This window comes from Rhinatrema bivittatum, chromosome 5 (assembly GCF_901001135.1).
Source record: "Rhinatrema bivittatum chromosome 5, aRhiBiv1.1, whole genome shotgun sequence".
Lineage (NCBI taxonomy): Eukaryota > Metazoa > Chordata > Amphibia > Gymnophiona > Rhinatrematidae > Rhinatrema > Rhinatrema bivittatum.
This window is the reverse complement of record NC_042619.1, coordinates 138,669,713-138,682,382: the sequence shown is the minus strand read 5'-3', so window position 1 is coordinate 138,682,382 and position 12,670 is coordinate 138,669,713.

Genomic DNA, 12,670 nt, shown 5'->3' with positions numbered 1-12,670 from the left:
AACTTACATATACTATTCATGGAAAGCAAAGCAAAAATCAAATTAAGAACAAAATTACTGAGGCCAGAAAGAAAAGACCTCATCAAATAATATAAAATCTTAGACTAATTTCATCCAAAAACATTATCAGCATAAAGCTAGGATAAAAATACAGGCCTCTAGAAGAGGTATTACAGAAGCATAAGTTTATAGTGCAAAGATTACAGTAATAATTTGCCCTTACAAAGAAACTACTGATAAGGGATGTGAATTCATATTATCCAAATGTGAAATTTGATTCAAATGAGTCATTTTTTGGTTCAGTTCAGGTTAGCCAAACTGAATGGGTACAGTCTCCTGAAAAATACAAATCTGTATCCTTTTTTGCTCATTCAGTTTGATCTCATTAAAGCATTTGGGAAAAGCAAAGCCAGTTGGGAATTAGATAAGGATATTTTAGCCCTTTTTCAACTAGTCTATGCCAGCTGGCAACTCATGGATTAACTTCATCACTTTTTTAAGGTAAAAGTGAAACTAAGAGCACTTTGAACAACCAATGACCATTTTGTTGTGAGTCATTCCTCTGTTGTATCTCAGAGAGAAAAGGCAGATATTTTGAAGCTCCTTGCTTCAAAGATCCACAGTTAAAGAAAAGATTAAAAAAAAAACTTTAGAGAAAAAAGCAAGATGTGTTCTTTTAGTCACTGTCACTATGTCCTAGCTCTACTGATAGCAACAGGAAAAACTATATTCTATCTGTCAGAGGATTAGAGAGAAACTGTTTTTCAGCAGGGTAATACTTTACTTCTTCAGCAGGCAGAGAACATTATTCAATTTCTATAAGAAATACACAGAGAGAGAGAGAGTGATGTTTTCTTGCAGTGTATGCAAAATGGCCAGTGACTGACTATTTTATGCACCTACTTAATGTGAAATGTGTTTCAATGAAATAAACTCTATAAAGTGGAGTAGTGAAATATTAAATATTAAATATTAAAAGGAGTTAGAGGAAAGTTTCATACATAAGTGTAGGTGCCCCCGCACCACTACTTTGTGGTGTATATAATCATAAACTCTCCTCCTCCTCCCGTGTAAAATTTTTTTTGTATATATAGTCAAGCGAAATTTTTTTCTTCTTTTACTCTTCTTTATGGTATCATAACCTAAAGACTTTAGGTTATGATACCATAAAGAAGAGTAAAAGAAGAGTAAAAGAAGAAAAAAATTTCGCTTGACTATATATACAAAAAAAATTTTACACGGGAGGAGGAGGAGAGTTTATGATTATATACACCACAAAGTAGTGGTGCGGGGGCACCTACACTTATGTATGAAACTTTCCTCTAACTCCTTTTAATATTTAATATTTAATATTTCACTACTCCACTTTATAGAGTTTATTTCATTGAAACACATTTCACATTAAGTAGGTGCAGTGTATGCAAAATGGCCAGTGACTGACTATTTTATGCACCTACTTAATGTGAAATGTGTTTCAATGAAATAAACTCTATAAAGTGGAGTAGTGAAATATTAAATATTAAATATTAAAAGGAGTTAGAGGAAAGTTTCATACATAAGTGTAGGTGCCCCCGCACCACTACTTTGTGGTGTATATAATCATAAACTCTCCTCCTCCTCCCGTGTAAAATTTTTTTTGTATATATAGTCAAGCGAAATTTTTTTCTTCTTTTACTCTTCTTTATGGTATCATAACCTAAAGACTTTAGGTTATGATACCATAAAGAAGAGTAAAAGAAGAGTAAAAGAAGAAAAAAATTTCGCTTGACTATATATACAAAAAAAATTTTACACGGGAGGAGGAGGAGAGTTTATGATTATATACACCACAAAGTAGTGGTGCGGGGGCACCTACACTTATGTATGAAACTTTCCTCTAACTCCTTTTAATATTTAATATTTAATATTTCACTACTCCACTTTATAGAGTTTATTTCATTGAAACACATTTCACATTAAGTAGGTGCATTAAATTGAAGTTATAAACCATATACAAAAACGGACTAGTATATTTTAAAAATAAATTAAAAATTCTCATTAACATCAGCGTGATAGGTCTTTACCTATGATTCTTTTTGCATTGTTGTTTACACGCTGACATAGTGGTGTATATTGATATACTTCAGTGACTGACTATGACAGAGGGTAGCTTACTTTGTGTAAAAAAGTGAAAGACACTATGATACTCTACTAATTTTATGTGTGACTCTAGTACTAAATTCATAGGGTACATGATCATCAGGTGTTAGCTGTTCACAGTCCTCTGAAACATAAGTGACTGTTTGGTCTGCTGTGTGTGTCTCCTCACTAGGGTACACATTGATTTTAACATTAAAACCCTCTACCCACTAGTGATCTATTTGAATATAATCGATCATGTCATTGTTTTCAACCAACAATTGAGGCAATAGGAGAGGAATAAAGAAAGCTATTCTTCCTCCAGAGAAAGTTTAGGTAAGGACAAGGAGTTGAGGTGTTGATGAGAGATGCAGGATGATGATCAAGAGCCCTCCTATCATTTTCAGAATAGGTTTTTTTTAAGAAAAGGAAACTAGTTAAAGATGCAGATTTGGCTGAGAAACTGAAAAAGCAATTCTGTGCTCTAATCTTCACTGTTAATATGATGTAGGCACAGAAAAAGACAATGCAGGGCAGCAGCAGCAGGAGTGGTAACACACTAGGTGAGCATCAGTGAAAACCAGTATAGTGCACACTATTTCTTTCTCTGGCAAATCTTAGTAAAAACTACCAAATCAGTGGAATCATGTCAGGAATTAGAAGACCTAGGGCAGGAGTAACCAACTCCCATCCTCAAAAGCCGCAAACAAGTCTGATTTTCAGAATATACATATTGAATATGCATGAGATAGATTTGCATGCACTGCTTTCATTGTATACCAATATATCTCATGCATATTCATTATAGGTATCCTGAAAACCAGGCCTGTTTATGGCTCTTGAGGACCGGAGTTGGCAAACCCCTAACCTAGAGGAAGGGGATATAGAAAAGCTAGTAATAGAGAAGGATTTGTAGAACCTAGTTGCTAGCATAGTATCTGGTGAGCATCAGCAAGTAGATAGAATAGTCAAAGAATGGCCAACATTACCTTCCAGGAACAGCAGTTGACAACATACATGATCATGACCTTCTGGAGTATTCTCAACCCAGCCCCAGTAGCAGCTCCCAATGATTCAGAAAGGGGATCCTGTAAGATATTACAGATGTGGATGCATCTTTTAGATATGAAGGATCAGCATTTCATACAATGCAATCTCCACTGTTGTAAGGCCATCAGTAAACAGAAGGTCATGAGCCATGTTTTAAACAGTGGAGTGCTCCATCATTTGTAAAAACAACACTTGTTAGTTTCAGGTGAGGCCAGTAATAGTCTGGGGACTCCCATCTTCCACTCATAGTAGCAGCAGATCCAGCAGGAGAGAAAAGCCACTGCATAGGGAAGTCTGCCACCCAAGCTGACCCCACCTGGCCCCTTCTCCCCTCCTCTCACTACACAGCTTTGATACATGTCTCTGAAGACTTGAGAGACAGCACCTTGTTTAAAGTATTATATTCCAACTCCAGGTCCAGTAGCATTCCTACTGCATTAGGGGAATCCTTACCTGCAGGAAAATATGCTATTCCGGATGATTTCAATAATATAGACCTATGGACAGGGTAACCTGCATTACCTGGGTTTACCTTGGGTCACTGGAGAGTGTTCCAAAGGAAGAATTGTTGCTTATCTTAGTTTATATTGATGGTGTAGATGAGTGAGAAACATGAGGATTAGGAAAAGAAGCAAAGAACATTCAGAAGTGAAAGTATTCTTCAGATAATGGCAAAAACTAAATCTCCAAGAGGGAATGTTTTATAGAAAGGTGATGAGGAATGGAGAGCCATATTGCCAACTGATGATTCTAAACAGTCAAACCAAGCAAATGTTGGAAGCATAGATCCCTCTAAGCTGAGCATGTGAGCGATTGCTCATACATTTTGTAGCATTACTCACAGGTTTTACATGGTTGCTCACATACATTTTTCTTTGTGCTATATACAGAAATGCAACGCTAATACTGGTGCTCAAAAATTGTTGCTCACGCAAAAATAAATCTGCACACACTTAGTCACTCCTTGGAGGGAACATTGGTTGGAAGGTATGCACAATGAGACTGGTTACCTGGGCTGTAAAAGGACCTTGGACTTAACATGCTTAAACTTCTACTGGCTGAGAATGGCAAGTGGAATATTACAATGAGTTAGGACATGTGAAACGTATGTGAGAATGAAAGCAATAGCTGAAAATGCAGTTTACTTTAAGCTGAAAATGCAGTTTTATCACAAGAACAACAAAAATTATATTTACCTGGAAAACGATAGATCTTTTTGTTCCACTGATTTCTCCCATTTTGTTCTCATGGTAATAAACACTGACAAATTCTTGCAAAAAATAAAATAAATACTGAAAACAAAAATTCCTATGCATATTAAAATTAGTGACAAGGACACATGAAATATCCTAGTAGTCACAGATCATTTTACTAAATATGCTCAAGCATATCTTACTAGAAATCAAACTGAAAGAAGTATTGCTGCCACCCAGTGAAATATGTCATCTGTCATTATGGATATCCTAAAATAATCCATAGTAACTAAGGACACAGTTTTGAATCAGAAATCATTGCAGAGCTATATAGAGTAATTGGTACCAAATCCATGATTGTTGCATACCACCCCCAAGGGAATCCAGTTGACCTCTTTAATAGAATTTTGACAGAGATGCTGGGTACAGTAGAAGATAAGCATAAGAAAAACTGGAAAAATATGTTCTCCCATGAGTGTATGCATATTATTGCACCTGCAGTGATAGCACTGGAGTGTCCTCATTCTTTCTCATGTTTGCTAGAGAACTTAGGCTTGGATTTTCTAAAATCACAGGGCTTTCTGAATCCCGCAGTAATAGGAGGGGGGGGGGGGGACGAAGCGGGGGGCGGGCCTGCGAAAGCCGGCAGGAATCGCACCTCCGTGGTGTTATCGCTGCTGGCTTTCGCACCCAATAGCGCCACTGTGAAAGGTGGTGCTATTAGGTGCCCTACTGGCAGTGATAACAGGTCTTACCTTATCACCGCCAGCGAAGTTTCCGCCGCATCCGCCCCAACTCCACCCCTGACTCCTCCTCTTCTGGTCCCAACACCACCCCGACTCCACCTCTATCTAGCTATCACACGCGAAAAGTCCCTTTTCGCGTGCAAAAGGGATAGAAAATGACCCCCTTAACAGACCTATGTTTTGGCATTTGTCCAGTAGGCCACAATGTCTAGATTCATCAGCTGTATGTGAGGGAATTGCATCATCGGAGACTAAAGCATGTTTATGAATTAGCTATCTCTGGGTCTAGGAGGCACCAACTAGCTAACAAATGAAGATGGGATATGAATGTGACACCATCTTCAGTGAAAGAGAGCAAGAGAGTGCTGATTAAAAGTATGAAACCGAAAGGCAAACACAAACATTCTGATCACTGGGAATATTCAGTGTACATTGTTATAAAATAAAATGAAGGGCTGCTGTATGTAGTAAGACCAGAAACAGGAAAGTGACCAGAAAGAATTCTGCATAGAGGCCTATTGTGCCCATATGGATTCATTTCAAAACAAGAAACTGATATTATTGATAGATCTATTTTTAACTAGCTAAAAAGAGATACTTTTTTTTCTCAAAATGAAATCATAGGTACAGACAGCTTCAAGCAACAAGAAACTGAGGCTGGAAGAGCATGTGCTGCTTGCTACTACCCTTAACTCTGTTCCTAAGGTGCAGGAGGCAGGAAAACGCAGTCAGTAAGTAGAGGGTTTCATAGGCATTAGCAGTGGAGGGACAAAAGTCAAAGGTCGTGCTAGGAATGGAGCAGCCAAAGGCAGCACAGCATTCACTCTGATGCCTCCTGAGCAATATCTGTAGCAGTTCCTGCAAGAAAATGTTGGTTTAGAACAATCACATGAGTGCTTCTCAAAAGCACAGAACAACGAGTAGCTGTAGAAACGAAATAAGTCTAATACTAGTATGCTTTCTTCTATTGAGCAGGTGGAGGAGCCGAAGCTGGTACAGTGTAAAGCACAGGCTGACATGACTCATCAAAGGTTAGAATGTCGCATTAACAGTTTTCAAGTGCTCATCACAACAATTTATCCTCAATATGCTCCTGTTTGAAATTTCTGAATATTTTTCAGATCCGATACTTGCCTTGGAGTAATGGTCCTGCATACATTATTACCCAAGGGTTTTCTCTGTTTATTTACCCCTCTTACCTGCAAATACTTAAGTGGTTTACCATTCTTCGAGTTCCCTTTATACATATAACCCAATATTAGTTATGCCAGCCTGGATGTTTATACACTGAGCTGATTTTACATGCTGATTTGATTGTATGGGTTCTATCATCAACTATATTACATCATATGTGACTAGTCCCTCCCGATGCAGCCCTTGCGAAACATGGTTCCGTGTCGGGGGACTGATTTTCTAATACATGTTTTGATAACCTGGAATTATACATGTTTTGTTGTGAGTTTGTTCATCTTTAGCCTTATTTCATCTGGACCATTTACACAAAAGTTTGCAACACATCTGCTGCATTAATTAATTCTATAGTGTGTTTGCTTGTTGTTTCACATCCTTTTGTGCCTTTGTCTTGTAATATTAATGCCACTATTATTGGTACCCTTTGTTGCTCTGTAGGTGCCTTATGATGCTCATGCCACTATTGTTGGTGCCAATTGCTACTCTTTAGGTGCCTCCTGATGTTCATGCCACTACTGTCAGGCCTGGATTTGACAATAGGCCCAGGTGGCCTGTGCCTAGGGTAGCTAAAAATCTAGGGGCAGCGGATTGACTCAAAATTTGCTGTGTAACAGCTGTGCTGAATCTCACTCAGCAGAAAACATCCTTCTGCTTGCTGATCCATCTGCAGAAAACAGGAGGGGGAAGGGGCTGAGCCTGGAGCAAGCAAAACAAAAGAGGGATAATTTGGGAGAGGTTAAGAGAGGCTGAGTAGGGGATCCCTGGGAGTGAGGTGAAAGCCTGAGAGAAGAAGGGGATTGGCAGGGGGCATGTGCCTGTGTGAGAGAGAGAGAGAGAGAGAGAGGGGAATAGGGAAGAAAGGAGGCAGTGTTTGTGGGGGTGAGAGAGGAAAAAATGGATTGGTGCTGAATGTGGTGTGAATACCAGATTGGGTGGGAGGTTAGAGATGGGATGCAAGGGTGGGGAGCAGGAATGGAGCACGGTAGGGACACCCTGGCTCATCCCCACTTCCACCAATGCAATTCAGATTCTCCCTCCCTTAATCTCAGATTCTATTTCCCATATCCTGGATTCCCCCATTCCAACCCCTAATCCCATATCCTCTCCCTTCTGATCCCCTTCCTCCCCATCCCATATTCCTGATCTTTCTCCAATATTCACTCCTTCCCATTTCCTTTCTTCCCCATCCACAATCTTCTCACTTTTCCCTCCATCCTCCATCCCCAGTTCTCTCTTTTCTTATTCTCTTCTCCCCATCCCTGGTTCCCTCACCTCTCCTTCTCTTCTTCCCATTCCTGAGATCCCCTCTCTGTACTGATAACTGAGATCTCTTTTCCTTATGGAAACAAAAACACAAGAAATTCTACAGACACATGCAAGTTTTAGAATGCAATATAAAAGATGGAAATGTTTGTCAATGTACTTGACAATTTTCCAAGTCTTGCTGCAGGAAACTTAGGATCTGTGTCTTAGATCAGTGGTTCTCAACCCTGTCCTGGGGACCCCCTCAGCCAGTCGGGTTTTCAGGATATCCACAATGAATATGCTTGAGAGAAAATGTGCATGTTATGGAGGCAGTGTATGCAAATTTTCTCTCATGCATATTCATTGTGGATATCCTAAAAACCCGACTGGCTGGGGGGGTCCCCAGGACAGGGTTGAGAACCACTGTCTTAGATCTTCAGCTCCTTGTTGTCTTAGCTTTTTTTTTTTTTTTTGAGGGGGGAGGGGCAAAAGCACCAATAGCGCTGAAAGGAAGTAAAAAACAAAATTCATCTACTGTTGGTATTCTTTGTTGCTCTGTAAGTGCCTAGCGGTTCTTCTGCCACTGTTGTTGGTACCCTTTGCTTCTTTTTAATTGCCTTGTGGTGTTCATGCCACTATTGTTGGAATTCTTTGCTTCTGTACAGATGCCATGTGGTGTTCATGCCATTATAGTGATGTGCTCTTTTTCTATTCACTGTGTATCATCATCTCTAGAGATGTGCTTCGTTTTTAGGAATCGGTTCTGGCTTCGGTCGACCGATTCGTTTAAAAGTTTAGTTTTTCACGTGTGTTTTGTTTTTTTTTACGAACGGAGTTAGTGCGCACTAACGGGGTTAGTGCGCTCAATGTTACCGTTAGTGCGCATTAACTAATGTTAGTGCGCACTGCCAAAAATTGCAACTTTTAAGTAAAACGTATCAATTTTTAAGGAGTTCGTTAGCTAAATGTACGGTTCCCTGCTCCCACTGGTTCGCACCACCTGGAAAACAGCCAATGGGAATGTAGAATCAGTATTTTAAATCATCCGTAGTTAGTGCGCACTAACGGGGTTAGTGCGCTCAATGTTACCGTTAGTGCGCATTACCTAATGTTAGTGCGCACTGCCAAAAATTGCAACTTTTAAGTAAAACGTATCAATTTTTAAGGAGTTCGTTAGCTAAATGTACGGTTCCCTGCTCCCACTGGTTCGCACCACCTGGAAAACAGCCAATGGGAATGTAGAATCAGTATTTTAAATCATCCGTAGTTAGTGCGCACTAACGGGGTTAGTGCGCTCAATGTTACCGTTAGTGCGCATTAACTAATGTTAGTGCGCACTGCCAAAAATTGCAACTTTTAAGTAAAACGTATCAATTTTTAAGGAGTTCGTTAGCTAAATGTACGGTTCCCTGCTCCCACTGGTTCGCACCACCTGGAAAACAGGCAATGGGAATGTAGAATCAGTATTTTAAATCATCCGTAGTTAGTGCGCACTATCGCTGGGTTGTGCGCACTACCTAGAGTTAGTGCGCACTACCTTGAGCATGCTCTGTGAGGTCCCCGGAGGCCATTTTGCTTAAAATACACGCACTAATAATTATTTTCTTAGTACGTGCTGTTTCTGAGACAGAGCGTGAGCAGTGAGCTGAGCAAGTGAGCACTGCAGTGCACACAGACTGTACACACTACACAGCAAAAAATCGAATCAACACAACCTATCATCAACTCTACCACTGTAAGTGTATAATATAATAAAAACATATAAGATTTTGTTTTAGTTTTTATACAGTATTACTTTAGTTAGCTACTTAGTTGGTTAAGTTAAATAGTTAATGCACTTTTTTTTTCGGTGAAGTAGCATAAAATAATATTAAAATAATATTAAATGAAGTTACTTACATTAGGGGAAATTAAAAGTTTAACACACAAAAGTACTTCATTAAATTTTATGCTAATTTAGTGAAAAAAAAAGTTTAACAGAGATTGTCAGTGTCAGACAGCTCCCTCCCTGCATGAGAGGCTGGCTGGCTTCACAGACAGGGGGGGGGGGAGCTCAGCTGCCTGACCCTCACTGAACTGAATAGTGTATAGGCCAGCAAGCCTCTCACTACGTAATGCAGGCAGGGAGGGAGCTGTCTCAGCCCTCACTGTGAGGGTGAGGGCTGAGACAGCTCCCTCCCTCCCTGTCTCAGCCCTCACCCTCACAGTGACAGTACACTATTCAGTTCAGTGGCAGGTACATGGGGGGAGGGGAGGAGTGAGGGTCAGGCAGCTGAGCTCCCCCCCCCCCCCCCCTGTCTGTGAAGCCAGCAAGCCTCTCACTACGTAATGCAGGCAGAGAGGGAGCTGTCTCAGCCCTCACTGTGAGGGTGAGGGCTGAGACAGCTCCCTCCCTGCCTGCATTACGTAGGGGGGGGGGGAGCTCAGCTGCCTGACCCTCACTGAACTGAATAGTGTATAGGCCAGCAAGCCTCTCACTACGTAATGCAGGCAGGGAGGGAGCTGTCTCAGCCCTCACTCTCAGGGTGAGGGCTGAGACAGCTCCCTCCCTGCCTGCATTACGTAGGGGGGGGGAGCTCAGCTGCCTGACCCTCACTGAACTGAATAGTGTATAGGCCAGCAAGCCTCTCACTACGTAATGCAGGCAGGGAGGGAGCTGTCTCAGCCCTCACCCTCACAGTGACAGTACACTATTCAGTTCAGTGGCAGGGACATGGGGGGAGGGGAGGAGTGAGGGTCAGGCAGCTGAGCTCCCCCCCCCCCCGTCTGTGAAGCCAGCAAGCCTCTCACTACGTAATGCAGGCAGGGAGGGAGCTGTCTCAGCCCTCACTGTGAGGGTGAGGGCTGAGACAGCTCCCTCCCTGCCTGCATTACGTAGGGGGGGGGGGAGCTCAGCTGCCTGACCCTCACTCCTCCCCTCCCCCCATGTCCCTGCCACTGAACTGAATAGTGTACTGTCACTGTGAGGGTGAGGGCTGAGACAGCTCCCTCCCTGCCTGCATTACGTAGGGGGGGGGGGGGAGCTCAGCTGCCTGACCCTCACTCCTCCCCTCCCCCCATGTCCCTGCCACTGAACTGAATAGTGTACTGTCACTGTGAGGGTGAGGGCTGAGACAGCTCCCTCCCTCCCTGTCTCAGCCCTCACCCTCACAGTGACAGTACACTATTCAGTTCAGTGGCAGGGACATGGGGGGAGGGGAGGAGTGAGGGTCAGGCAGCTGAGCTCCCCCCCCCCCCCCTGTCTGTGAAGCCAGCAAGCCTCTCACTACGTAATGCAGGCAGGGAGGGAGCTGTCTCAGCCCTCACCCTCACAGTGACAGTACACTATTCAGTTCAGTGGCAGGGACATGGGGGGGGGGGAGGAGTGAGGGTCAGGCAGCTGAGCTCCCCCCCCCCCCTGTCTGTGAAGCCAGCAAGCCTCTCACTACGTAATGCAGGCAGGGAGGGAGCTGTCTCAGCCCTCACCCTCACAGTGACAGTACACTATTCAGTTCAGTGGCAGGGACATGGGGGGAGGGGAGGAGTGAGGGTCAGGCAGCTGAGCTCCCCCCCCCCCCCTGTCTGTGAAGCCAGCAAGCCTCTCACTACGTAATGCAGGCAGGGAGGGAGCTGTCTCAGCCCTCACCCTCACAGTGACAGTACACTATTCAGTTCAGTGGCAGGGACATGGGGGGAGGGGAGGAGTGAGGGTCAGGCAGCTGAGCTCCCCCCCCCCCCCTACGTAATGCAGGCAGGGAGGGAGCTGTCTCAGCCCTCACCCTCACAGTGACAGTACACTATTCAGTTCAGTGGCAGGGACATGGGGGGAGGGGAGGAGTGAGGGTCAGGCAGCTGAGCTCCCCCCCCCCTGTCTGTGAAGCCAGCAAGCCTCTCACTACGTAATGCAGGCAGGGAGGGAGCTGTCTCAGCCCTCACTGTGAAGGTGAGGGCTGAGACAGCTCCCTCCCTGCCTACATTACGTAGGAGGGGGGGGAGCTCAGCTGCCTGACCCTCACTCCTCCCCTCCCCCCATGTCCCTGCCACTGAACTGAATAGTGTACTGTCACTGTGAGGGTGAGGGCTGAGGGCTGGCTTCACAGACAGGGGGGAGCTGCCTAGCCCCTCCCTGCATTAGTGTCTGAGCTTCTGAACAAACAGCTGTCCTATAGCACATACTTTTTTTCATCTCCTTTTTTATTTTCTCATGGTAGGATGGAACGTGAAAGGGAGTCCGGTGAGGACAGGGGGAGGGAGTCTGACTCCTCCCCACCGTCCTCCTCCAAGGTGGCAGCAAGTTCCAGGAAGCCCCGCTTTACCCAGGCCGACGTGGACCTCCTAGCCCGGCTCATGCTCCTGGATGAGGGGAACCTTTACACCCCCCCAGGCAGCAGGCCTAACCTGCAAAGGGAGACTGCTGCCTGGGCCTCTCTCCAGGAGGAGTTTTGCCGGCGGGCCTCCTACCCTCGTGAGGTGGAAGACCTGAAAAAGAAAGGTGAGAAATAATAATGTTGATCATAATATTCAATTATAAATTATGTATATTATTTTGTCATTGAAAATTAAATAGAGTATGATAGTAATACTAGCTACAGTAGCTACTAGTAGCATACATTGAGTTATATAATTATAATGTAATAATTAACTACTATAAGTAATAAAAGTTATAATGTTAAGTAAATATATTTTAAAAAAACAGAAATACTAGTAGCTAGCTACTAGCTAGCTAGCTACTAGTGTACCACCCTTACCCTATACTATACTAGTATTAATACTTAATAACTAGACTACAAAGGAAATAAAATTATCTGTGGTACATTATTGATATTTATATTTATCGTTTTGAAATGGTGGTATTTGGGATTTTTTTGAAAGCCACATTGAAATATAAATAAAATAGTATTTATGTATAACTAACTTTTGTATGTTGCATAAAAAATAATCTAGTAGGTCAAGGCAAAACATGGGCATGTTGTAAAAATTAATCAATGTTATTCTTTTTCCTGTATATCCCTCTAATTTTCAGGTCGCCATCTGCGATTGCACGAGGGTAGGTGGCTCGAGGAGGTCCGCCGAACCGTGGCCCGTTCCGTGCCTGGTAAGTTGTTTTCAGAATACTACACAAGAACAACACACATTACACAAGTATTC